Below are 13,487 nucleotides of genomic sequence, written 5' to 3' on the forward strand. Positions count from 1 at the left end.
TCAAGATAGAGGGGAGCCTCATTCCTTCTATTGACACAGGGATTGGTTAAAAGCAAAACTGCTTTGAGGGATCCAATCCTTGTTAAGATAACAAGTGACTTGTGAAGATGGAAGGTCGAAATCAGGCCCTGTTCCCCCTCCAACCAAACACTCGAACCGTAAGAAAAACCAAAGACATTTTGGCAGTCGGTTGCACAAGCTCGCCCCAACCCCCACTGCATCTTCGATGGACAAGTACAATGAAAGATACCCTCTCAGCCAACCTTACAACACAGGAGCAGGGCATACATTACGCAAGGTGGATGAAAACCTGCAGGACGAAACTCCATTGACAATCTCGACTAAGCCGCCCAGAAGCCATGCATCTAGCCGTTAAAGAGAACATGACATAGTAGTGTCAGACATGAAGCACACGTGCCATCCGCACATCGGGACATAATCAGGCACCCAAATACACAAAGAACACAAGCGTACAGTTCTATTAGAGGACAGCAACATGTATACACTGCCTGCACATTTATTATTTTGTCATTAGCTTGTCTCAACAATGCAGACATCGCAAGAAGCAAAGAAGATATTGTATAAATGCTTGCAGATGCCAACATGCAATAACCCTACAGAGCACAGGAACACTCGAGGGATCCAATAACACTGGGGTCAACTAACCTTTAGATAATATGGAAAAGCACACATACTAGAAACCAGAGTATGGCTCAGGAAGTCACAGTAGGCCACAACGATCTCATAAGGCTAAGGCTGAGCTGAACACAGTGTGAACCAGAGAACTGCCATGTGTGGAACAAGATCATTACCAAGGTCGCATTGTTACAAATGACATTCTTTCCACTAAACTGAAGTAACACCAGCGCGTAGACCCGAACAATTCTCCTAATATTCAAACTAAATTCAGAGCTCCAGAGGCTCACAAATGCAGTCTCTGGACACATGATCCGGCAGAGCTGACGACGAGCCAAGAATTGACGGCTGAGAAGAACAGAGATCTCATGAACTAGACAGTGGCTGGCAACAAAGTTGTTACAACCAGAGCCAAAGTTACACAATGGGAAAGGAGCATTCTCATAGTCGATGGTGGTCCACAAACGGTTATAACGCAGACACATAGTTACACATGCCACCTTGAACAGGGACACTCTGAGCTGAGAACCAACTTGGGTCCCATGCCTGGGGACGATCGGCTCGACCAATCACAATTCATGGCCGTAGGGGGGGTTAGTGGGGGCCACCAACCAATCATTGGGTCCCCATACTGAAACAATTTAGAAGTAATACTTTTCGGGGCTGATCCAGGCCAGACAACTGACATGGGAGAGCCAATAAGCTAATCCCTATAGGGACCGCTATAGGGGGACTAACACTCCACACCCAATCCCGAGGGGCAATAGGTTTGCTGGAGAAGGGCCCAGGTCATGATGTCATTGTGACATAGATTTGCCTAAAAACTGGCCTGCGAGTCAGTGTTCACTGAGAGTGTGCCTAGACTTTTATGCACGTACTAATCTCTGATGGTTTGTTGGCTGTAATAAACCTCAGTTGAACATGCTACTTGTCTGGACTTGCGTTCCTTTTGGGCAAGGGGAAGGAGTTAGGCCTTCCATGAGTTCGGAGTCTGCGAACTCTTAGCAACCCACCCTGCTTGCCTGGGAGATTCCCCTAACACTTGTGCCTTATTGCATCATACCATACGTGCTGTGCAGGAAGTGTGGGAGACAGGAAGGAAAAAAAACCCATATAAAGCGAAACTGGAGGAAGCCTTCCTCACGTTGGTTTTGCTATGCCTGCCTGCCTGTCTGAACCCGCCTTTCTCAAGTCCTGCACTCCTAAGGCCTTTTGGTATGCAAAACCCTGGTGTGAGACTGTTCCTTTTGTTTAGGGTGCGCCCTTTCAGGCCCGTTTCCCAGGAGCTCTCCTGCTGACAATTTCCTGGGCTGGAGATGTATTACCTGACCTCACAAGGATCAACGAGAGGCATAGTGTTTCAGTCCAATTGTCCTGCTGGCTGAGCAGGAACAGGCTGTCTGACTCAAATACACGCAACCCTTTCACTGATTGTCTGGGCCCATAGCATTAACATGTGTATGATACAAACCAGATGTGACTTAATAATTGTGTGAACTACCAGCCACCATACCAAAACCTAGATATGGCTTATTTTTTTAGATTATTCTGTCACCAAGTTGGTTTATCATGGTGGCGCAGATTTAAATCCAACTTCTGACCTGCAGTGACTTTGTTCTCACAGCATCTGTCAAACAGGGAACCTATGACATCTGAACCTGCTCTGTGCCACTGGAGAGCAGGCACTGTAGATCGGAACGCTGACGCAACATGCCAGAGGTGTACACTTTTGGTATGGAGTTGAATTAAAGTGGGGGGTTCTGATTATCAGGCCACCCTTTCGGAGATGAAATTACCAGCATCATTTTGTTTCTCAATAAAAATAAAAAAGCCAAGGCTTCTACACGATTGCCAGGTGGCAATATCTCACAACAACGGACAACAAAGTCATTGAACCACATAGGGGGACAATGAGACCTAAACAGGCAAGGAATAACAATGTAAGGTGACCCAAAATGGGCTGGCACTATTTATTTATTTATTTCAAAATATATTGAGCACCACACACCCGAAGGCCTCTGTGAACAGTGAAACACTATTTCAAACTAAGACAACTCATATACTTTCTAGAGGGGCAGTAATCAACTCAAAGGTAAGTAATATCTTAAGGATACTTATTCTGTTCAGGAATCAATGTTACACACCAACACATTTACAAGTAAGTACTTTTCACACTTTTTATAATTTCAAGTCAGAAGCCTCATCTTTTAAAGTCCTTCCTGTGGGGTAAAATATAGCCGTGAAAGCCAGAAATAAAGAGGCCAGAGTGATTTGTGAAGTTCCATTGAAGTCTAAAGCCAGCACAGAAATGGTGATGTCAGACATGAGGCCTATTGAACCAAAAACAGGCCTAAATCTCAAAGGAGGGAAAGTGGGCTTGGAAGTTTAAAAGTGCGAAGATATGCGCGATGCATTTCAGCAAGGAAAAGAAAGACATGTTATGTTATGTTACTTGGCATTTATATAGCACCTTATGTATCATTGGTATGATCTCAAAGCGCTGGTAGGTTGAACGCCCTCGGGAACCGCAGTTTGAGTCAGTAGAGAGAGAGAGAGAGAGAGAGTGCTGTATAGTGCATGGGCGCACCAGATATGTGTGCAGCCGGTGTGGTAGTTGCATGATAGCTGCTTCTTAGCGGTAGGTGTGGTGGTGAAGAAGTCAGTTGGATGTGTTCAGTCTGTAGGATGGACACCCAGACTGAGTTCTGGCTGCGTTAGGCCTGGGGAGACGCATAAGCTAGCAGTATGTGCTCAGCTAGCTGTGTTTAACTAGGATGATGGGTAGTTTGTGGGGTCATGTTTGTATGAGAACAGCATACCTAATGTGTCATAGTATAGCTGTGTTCTAGTTGAGTGAAGGTGTATAGGAGAGACTAAGCGTAGTAGTGTGATGTGGTGGTTATCAGTAATGCGCCGGTGACCACGCACTACATCCGTACCGTTTACTCTATCCGTTTTATTTACTCTATTTGTTCCATCCACTTCGTTCGTTCCATCTACTACAGCCGTTACATCCACTCCATCCACTCCATCCCCTCCATCCACTCCATCCACTCCATCCACTCGATCTACTTCATCCGTTCCTTCCACTTCAACGGTTCATCCGCTCCATCCACTTCATCCACTTCATCTGTTCTTTCCACTTCAACGATTCATCCACTCCATTGGTTCCATCCACTTCATCCGTTCCATCCACCTCATCCGTTCCTCTACTTCATCCGTTTGTCCACTTCATCTCTTCCAATTACTTAATTTGTTCCATCTATTTAATCCGCTCCATCTACTTAGTTCATTCCATCTACTCAATCCGTTCCGTCTATCTGTTTCAATGCAGGGCAAAAGCCACTAAGCACAATACGATCTACATTGCATCAATAGACTTAGCCCATGCATTTGACTCCATAGATAGGAAGATACTCTGGAAGAAATTGAAGACCAGAGGCTGCCCGACAGACCTGAGAGAAGCCCTGGAGCTATTACATTCTTAAACATCAATAAGAAAATGACTGGACAGGGTTGGTACATTGTCGAATGATATCCAGACCACAAAGGGAATAAAACAAGGATGTAAATTGGCACCAGCTATATTCAATTTGTACATATCTGATGTAGAGGAGGCTTTTGAGGATGTAAGATGCTTCCCACCTAGCACTGCTGGAACAACAGTGGGACGACTCCTCTATGCTGATGATCTCCTCCTACTCGACTAAACTGACTAGGGCTACAGCGGTAATTAAATGCGCTGTCGGAGTATGTGGACTCAAATGCATTAACAATTAATCCACAGGAATCAAAAATCCTAACCATGGGCGACATAGGGGGAGTCACACAGTTCTAAGTGAAGCTGGCACTTGCAAGGGGAAAAAATCCCAGAGGTTACTTCAATGCAGTACCTTGGCCTAACATTAAACATCAGTATGGTTGACTCCCATGGTGAAATGGCCGTAAAATCAAAAGCAAGAAATTTGGCTACTCAGGCGAGAATAATGAATCGCAAATATGGGAAGTTCTCCCTAATACCGGTCATCAATTTTTATAAACTAAAGGTGATGCCCATACTGACCTATGGTTCTGAAACGCAGTTGCAACTCCCGGGGTCAGTTTGGCCACAAGTGGAGGCCTTTTTTTGGTGAAGAGCCCTTAACATGCCCAGTTCTCTCCCGATAGAAGTGATAAGAAGGGAAACCTGTACAGTTTCACTTTACGCCACTATAGTGTGGAAATCACTTTAATTTTTGAGGAAGTGCTTAAATCCCCCATGAGTAGGTGGATTCGAGGTATTGCAAAAGGCTCTGAATACAAACAGTAAAAAGTCATTCAATGAATGGAAGAACACATGTGTGGAAATACAAAAAAGTCTAGCACTAAGTGAAGAGTTGTTACTTGCAAACCTGGACCACGTTAAGAAAAAAAATATTGGACCAGGATTGGCTATCTACAGGCGAACGAATCAGAACAATGAAAAGTGGGGGAGGAAAAAGCAGAGACAGTAGGACAATGTTGTTTTACTAAATACATGGAAAGCTACACTTTTTTACTTAAAGAGACAGATAGCAGTGTGTACATTATCTTCAATGTAATACCAGATTGTGATCCAGAAATCTCAAGTGAAACCAAGTTTATTGCAATTATAAGAAATAAAAGAACTTCCTTTCCCTCATCCCAAATGGCAGTATGCAAAGAGAAGTGCCCATGTGGTTTCTAGGTGAACATGGTTTTCTCATATAGCTGCCCTGTGTAGAGACAATCCAGAAGTGAAACTCATGTCTTTTGCAACTATCGGATTAAAGAAATACATTACACATGGATAGAAGGCCTGGATGTCTTATAAAATGCTTCATGTAAAATACATAGTGTATGAGTTAAAAGCCATTTCTTCCAGAATTGTACTTGTACATGCAGCTGGGCATTTCTACTGAAATGAAACTTTAACCTTAAAGACCTTTCCTCTGCTTGTCCCAGAGAGGGAGGTCTGGTTGTCAACAATCAATCAGGTCCATTGCTTAAAAATATAAAGAAATATACTGCCATTGATGGAAACCACAGTTGAAATAGATAAAGCCCTGCCTGTTTTTTGTTTTTAGCAGAAGTGACCTTGAGGTCACAACTCCTGTAAAATGTGCATTAAAGTTATAGCCAGAACCATTGGGAGGCCAAGGAGGGATAAGCTAAGATAAACATGAGCCAGCATCTAGCTGGTCACATGTTTACAGGTAAATGAAACCTAAAAAAAAAGGCAGAGGCTAGAGAGAGCAAGGCCTGTGAAGCTGGGCTGTGATTAATAGAAACATTAATTGTATTGCATAAAAAGGGCAGTGTTTATGCCAAAACGCCCATTCCATACTTAAAGGTGACAGCAATCTGCTTTGAACCATGCCAAAAACAATTTTTGTGTGATAGACATAACAGAAGTTATTAAGGAAAATTTTATTTGGGCCTTCCCATGAGTCTGAGAGATTTGAAAGTTGGTGTGAGGGTGAAGGACAACATTAACATGGGAACTATGAAGTGTCTTATTTTTCACTGATGCAGCTCCCGAGTAAACAAAGAAAAACTGTATGTCTGCATAGGAAGGACGTGCCGACTTCAAATTAGAATCATCTGATTTGCCTTAAAATGTAGTTCTTAAAAATATTTCCATACATGTAAAGATTTGAAAAATTAGGGTACTTGCCATGTTAATAGATTTTCAGAGTTTAAACATGTCAGATTGGGATGACAAAACTTTCTCCTCCCCAGCATTCCTAACTGACACCCCTCAACTCCTTGTCCTATAAGCACATAGGTGGGAGGTGGGTGGAGAGAACCAACCAATCCCTTCCGTGGGAGTCATGACAAGTTTGTGATGTCATTTGCCCTATAAGTAGACCCGTTTGCATCAGTACTGGGCTTTTTCACTTTATTCTGGGAGGTAACCTGCTGCTGAACTCTTGCGAGAAACACCCAAGCAGAGTGGCCCCATATCTTGCATTGGAGACAGGGACCAGGAGACATAGAAACTGACTGGGACCCATTGGAGGAGCCAGAGGGGACTATCTTTGACTGGCACCCTTGCTTTTCCAGAGGTGCTCTGCCGTTCCCTGATGCCCACTACAAGGACTCTCCTGTAAGTAAAACTATCCCAAAGCCAAAGACCCTGCATTTCTCAAGTATTGTTCTAGTTATTTCCCCATAGCATAATACCCTGTTTGTCTGTGTAGATCCTTAGCATATTTAATTAAAGTAAATCAATTAATTCCCCTATGGAAATCACAGGATTTGTTTTGTTAGCATTCGAAACTGACAAGTTCCTCCCAGTGGGTTTCGAGCCGGTATAGACATAAATATTTGATTGACTATTTGTAAGAAAACCCTGACTTCGGTACAGAAAGGGGGGTCCTGCATCCAAAAGAATTAATCCCAAAACCCTGTTTCCAAATGAGTGTGCAGGGTGCAAAACGAAATTCCCCATTGATCCCCTTCATTTTAAATCAGTAGTATGAAGCCTTGTATTTCCTTTGCATGTGTGGTAGAAAAAAAAAATTCCCCTTTGTTCCCCTTGTGCTCTAATGCAAACCACAAAGCCCTGTCTGTTTTTTAGGTGTGGCAAAGCAAATGTTTCCATAGTTTTTATTTCCCTCATATTGCATCTGTAGTAATACGTGCAAAACGAAAAAAGGAAAAGGAAAACATCAGCACAGCACAGGACAGCCATCTGGCATGCAATCAGTCAGAAAGTGACAGCTGTGGCCAGCATCCCCCGTGATGGGGAGGACTGTCGCAAACGCTGGAATGCCCTCAGGGTCAGGATGCGTGGGCTGCTTTCACAACATCGCCGGGAGTCCCTTGACACAGGAGGAGAAACTTTGAAGCCACTGGTCTTCACCGCCTGGGAGGGAAAGTGCAGCACAGTGCTGGATATGGAGGGAATCGAGGGAGTCGGAGGTGCAGAGATGGGTGTCAGCAGCCAGGAAGCAGTAGGTGAGTCAACCCACCAGCACAAGTTCATGCACAAATGACAGTCTAGCATAAGCTACCCCAGTGTACAGGAACACATGTCACCAGGCCCAGAAGCTGGGCATGCCAACAGGGTGGATGGAGGGGTGGCACAGCATCCACCATCCACAGCAGCCATGGGGCATGGCACCCCTGAGCATTGCAGCAGCAGGAAGGGGTGGCAAGTGACCTATCCAAGTGGTATTAGGTCAAATGACCTTTTTAAAAAAATCAACTATAAAAAAAACGATTTAGAAAGACGGAGCAGCCTTTCTAAATCGAACTGTCAGGCCCCTGCCACACATGAGTGTGCACTGGGGTGGACAGTCACGCCAGGACCCGGAGGCTCTGACGAGGGAGACCGGGTGAGTGTGTGTTTGTGTGTGTGTTGTATGTTTGTGTATGTTTGGGTTGTGAGAGTCTTGGGTGGGGGGGGTGAGGGATGAGGGTTTGGGGGTGAAACCACCCGATTTTGAATTAATCGTGCCGGGGGAGGGGCGGGTGTTGGGGCCAAAAAAATAATCCATCTTTTTGTTAGGCACCCTACAAAAAGCAGAATTATGACATAGAACCATCTAAGTGCCATGCACACCTCACCCCTGTTGGTGCACCCTGGGTGGGACTGTGGTGCATGAGCAACCACGACACTGTGCAGCAGTCACACCAGCATGTTGCAGGCCCAGTTGGCCAGCCCCATGTTGGGAGGGGATGTGGGGGCATGAAGGACCACAATCATGCATGCCAAGCATCAGCTGCCCCAGCATGGACACCCTGTCCCCCACTTGGCCAAAGACCAACTAGCTATGTCTCACGCACTCATTGCTGCTACCATTCTCATGATTCTGGACCCAAATGCAATCTCCCCAGACCAACCATGCCCATCAGCCCAAATGTGTGTGGTCCCACCCTGTACCATAGCAAATGTGCATTGCATGTGAACACACGTGTAGAGGCACCTGAGGAGGACAAGGGGGCAGGCCCAACTGGGAGTGGCACATCCAGGCCCTCAAGGTCTGCCACCCCGCAGAGGCCCATTCAGCCCACGCCAAGGCGGATGTCCCGCCGTGAGACACCGCAACCCAGCAAGGCCAGGCCAACATCCACCCCACAATCCACCAGAACCACTGCCACCTCCATGCCAGGCAGTCCCAGCACACTGCACAGCCCCCCTATAGGACGGGCGACTGTGGAAACACAGGTGGACACCAGCCTGGTGTTGCCACATGCAGAAGGGCCACAGATCCCAGCCCAACACCTGAGCGCCTTCACCGCCGGCAGCATAGCCCAACACCTGAGCGCCCTCACCGCACATACCAACTAGCAGCACAGTGCTGCAGAGGCTTGATGGAATTGAGCGAAGACAGAGGAAGATGATGCTGATAGGGCACACACACTCCGAACACTTCCAGGCAATGCAGATCATCATCCAAGGGGCACTTGCAGGATTTTGCGAGCTATCACAAAGAACCGGGCCGAGAAAACTGCCAGTATGGCCGACCTGACACTATAAACCCAGAGAGTCAGGGGGATGACCGGAGGTGTCTCTACACTGGCAGAGGCCATCCACCAGAGCAACGCGTTGACACACCAACAGATGCAGGGCCAGGCTCCATCCCTTCCACCTCTACCACTCCCACAGAGGATTCACAGCAGGGCACACCAAGGTGTCAATCACAGGAACTTCAGCGCCCAAGATCAATGGGGGTTGGAGGGGAGGGGAGAGGCCACACTTGTAATGGACTCTGAAACGCTAACTGACATGAGTGGCCATGCTGGCGAGTTGGTGGGGGGAGGAGGCACAGTGTTGAGGGTGTCTCAGCATACCCCCAAGATGACGGATGCCACCCACTGAAGCAGCCCCACAGAGCATACCCAGATGACATCACCAAGGTAATCATGAAAACTGCTTGCTGACACCAAAAAAGCAATCACCATGAACAGTCATGAACGTAAAAATGGAAGCCACAGCTGTATTGAAATGAAATGGGAAAGCTAAAAACTGAAACACAAAGCAGATCTGACAGAGCAGGCAGCATGTTCAGCCCTGCCAAGGACCCTGGGAGAGAGTTTGAGTCATCAGAAAAGATACAGCACCTACAAGGACAAAAGACAAAAATCCCTCATAAATATCAGGCAGAGAAAATAACTTTTACGGTCCCCGAACACGTGACCTGGAGCTGGGGAACAAGGCCCATTCAGACAGATAATGTTGTTTCCATCAAACTGAAGACAGAAAAGGGAGAACAATGTCCTTGCTCTGGGCTTGAGAAGTTGGAAGTGGCAACATTGATGGGAGACAGGCAGTGCTCTGAGATCACCTACCCCACCCATCAGCTTTGCTCACATGCTGGTACATTTTCTAAACTGACAAGGCTTGAAATGACTTCCTGGGGGGTGGTGCCAGCCAGAGCTGCCAGATCTGGCCAGACCAATCAGATTATTTGTCCTCTATAGACTGTAATTATGCCTATACTGTTCACCCAATCTGAATCTCGCTGGGAGCCCAGGAATGTAACTTTTGGTTGTGATGTCAGACCTGTTTAAAACCTCACTACCCACCTGTAATGAGCTGAGAGTGCATGTGGGGCTGTAGAATCTGTGTGCATATCCCTGCTTGGATTAATAAAGCAGAAATGTGTCACATTTCTGAACTCCTCCATTTTTTGGGCATGAAGGGATTTCCCTTGAACCAAACTCTGTTTTTTCAATAACACTTCAATAATATGCTGGGGGATTGGTGGGGGGAGGTTAGAGGAGGGTTAGTTGGGGCACTTCTTTACATTAAAATTGTTAAACTTCATCATTGCGAGGACATTCCTGATTGCGTCATTGTCGTGTTTATTGATAGAGGTGAGTGTCACACAGTCGTGCATGGCTTGTGCCATGTTAAATTGTCAGAAGAAATTGTCTATCAGTCCCTGGTGGGCAATCTCCCATCCCTCACATCATCTCTGGCAATGCGTGCATTTGCCTCTGTCACAGGCACTGCATCCTTATCCTCTAGGGGTGGCATGTCCACAACATTCCTCTTCAGGCAGATATTGTGCAGCAGGGCATAAAAATGTACAATTTCACCCACATTCTCTGGAGCGTAGTTCAGGGCTCCACCGGTACAGTCGAGCCAGAGGAAACATGCTTCCAGGAGGCCAAAAGTACACTCAATGCACACACGGGTCCTGCTGTGAGCGTGGTTGTAGGCATTATCCTGCGGTATTTGTGGATCAGGCATAGGGGTCATTAACTAGGGCAGCTGTTGGTATCTGGAGTGCACTGCATGGGGGGGTGGCACAGGCATTAGTCAGAAGATAAGGTGTGGGGGGGGTGGGCTTACAGAATATCAGGGCAATGGACAACTTGTGGATACAAATTTGCCTTTTTGTTGTCATGTGTCGATTTTATGTCTGTGCATGCTGTGTCACTCGTGTCATGCATTGTTTCTGCTTCACATGTACCCTGTTCCCTTGCAGGATATGTTACATGAGGTGTATGTCATTGACATGTGCAGCTGACATGGTGGCTGTCATGTGACAGTGTATTTCCACTGTGCATGTGGCATGCTGGGTTTCCCATGGGCCCTCCCTGAGCATCTGGGTCCCCCAGCTCGGCCATTGTGGGCTGGCCGCACATGCGTGCATGGCTGTGGTACTGGCAGGGTTGTTCTTGTGTGCAGTGATGTGGGCATTTATCAACATTGCTTTGGTAAGTGCATGTTGCATTGTGGTACCTGTAGTCATGTTGGTGTTTATAGTTGCTACTGTATTCCAGAGGGATTCAACCCTGAACGCCTGAAACCAATCAACCTCCCTGATGATTGCAGAGGCATGAATGCATGCTAGGAGGAGAAGATCTTTGGACTGTTGAGCAGATTGCAGCTGGGACCCAGAGTTGTGCCCCTATCACCTCTCTTTTTGCTTGCACATGTAACTGGAGACTGGGGCTCCAGAGGGGCTGCACCAAGGTTACACATGCCTGACCTTGGAGTGCCACACTGTTGCTAACCCTCCCATCCTCCCCCATTGAGGGCTGACATTGAAAAGTGGGGGAGAATTGGATTCTGGCTTGCTCTACACCACAGATACCAGAATTCCTTGCTGCTACAGACTGGTACTTCCCAGAGGGATTCAACCCTGAACACCTGAAACCAATCAGCCTCCCTGATGATTGCTGAGGCATGAAAGCTCGCTAGGAGGAGAAGATCTTTCGACTATTGTTAAGGATTCCAATCAGCGTCACACACTGGACTAGGACACTTGGTCTTAGCCTGGGATGTGGTGCTCAATAGGAATGCTTTTTCTTTAATTTCAATGAATTCAAATTGAGCCTATACCCGACTCGTCTCACACCCCCTTTTACAAATATCCAGGGTCACAATAGACTATGAACCAGGCCGGTTGGTGAAATACAATATTTATTTATTTATAGAATTCACAAAAATAACACAAATTTTAATATTGGGCTGCAATCAACAATGGGGTGATAATTACAATACAAATGGAAGCAATGCACTTGGTTAATAGAACATTTCCAAAGCACAATTTAATAGGAGCACATTTTTGAATTCGGATAGATAGCACCCAAGTTACGGTTTCCCCCTGCAAGGTTCCCTCAACCCGCAAATAACCAAATTATGAGTGGATAGAAAGAAGCAGCAGGTAGTCAGGGATAAGAGGCAGCAAACAGAATCAAAATCTGACCTTCCCTCACAAAATAAGAGGGAAAAACCCTCTGTAATAGCATGAAATGACGCTGGGAAATTGACCAATAAAAAATTAATGTGCGGTTAAATCTTTGAGACAAATGTGACTTCTCACGACAACAGTAATGCATAAACCCTAGCAATCGCAAGGCAAGGGACCAACAACAAGCATACAATTCAAAAACAAGTGGAAAATTAGAACATGCTGCAGCCTAATGACACGTTGGAAAGTTGCAATTTTCTCAATTCCTGTTTAAAATGACACAAACGAATTTGAGGAAAAACGGGTGAAATACTTGAATTCTCAATGTTGGTTTTGGGCTCGGGGACAGATATATATCGCAGGGATGATATAGAGGTGAAAATAGGTCTCTAGCTGGTGAATTGAAAGGGATTTGGAAGGTAGAGTAAGGTTCGTTTTTAGGAAACTATAGCAGTGAAAAAGAAAACATTGGTTTTAAAATGAAAGACAAATTTTACTTAAACTAGATTTAATGGCTAAGAAAAGAGGAATGCCACCCATGAATATCAAAGTTATGCTACAGTTGTAACCCTTCATGTGGTGTACCCCTTTTCTTTAGGGAAAATTAATTTATTAAATCAAAATATCGCTAATGACTTATGATCTATGCAGAATTAAAGGAAAATAGGAAAGTTGCGCTAACGCTGAGAAACTCAATGACAGGGTGCATGGAGAATTCTAACAGTTTTAACAAGTTACCAGGGCAGGGATAGGATTACTTAGAGAGTGGAACAAAGACAAACGGGTGAAGATGAGCTAGACTGTGTGTTATGGGATGTGCGATACTCACAGTCCACGCTTGGGTTTGGGAATTTTGGATAGGTCAACGGGTTCGGGTCACTGCACCGCTCGGGTCACCAGGTAGCAGACTCTCCTGGCACAAGACAGCTGGGCAAAGGTCTGATCACCGGATGGCAAGTGCAGCTGGGAATTTTGGGTCACTGGATGGCACAGGTAGTGGACAAGCCGGTTTGGTCTCAGGATGCTAAGGTACCACAGCCTTTACCCTTTTTAATGGGATTTTCTTAATCTAGGCCTTTACTGGAGTAGAGCCAGCTATGATATGGCCTGGCAGCAAAATCTGGTCAGCTTTGCTTTGGCCTTGTAGTGGAATCTGGAGTCTGGCAGGATGAATGTGGAAGATCAGGAACGCTGGCG

This window comes from Ambystoma mexicanum, chromosome 5p (assembly GCF_040938575.1).
Source record: "Ambystoma mexicanum isolate Mex_15411 chromosome 5p, UKY_AmexF1_1, whole genome shotgun sequence".
Classification (NCBI taxonomy): Eukaryota; Metazoa; Chordata; class Amphibia; order Caudata; family Ambystomatidae; genus Ambystoma; species Ambystoma mexicanum.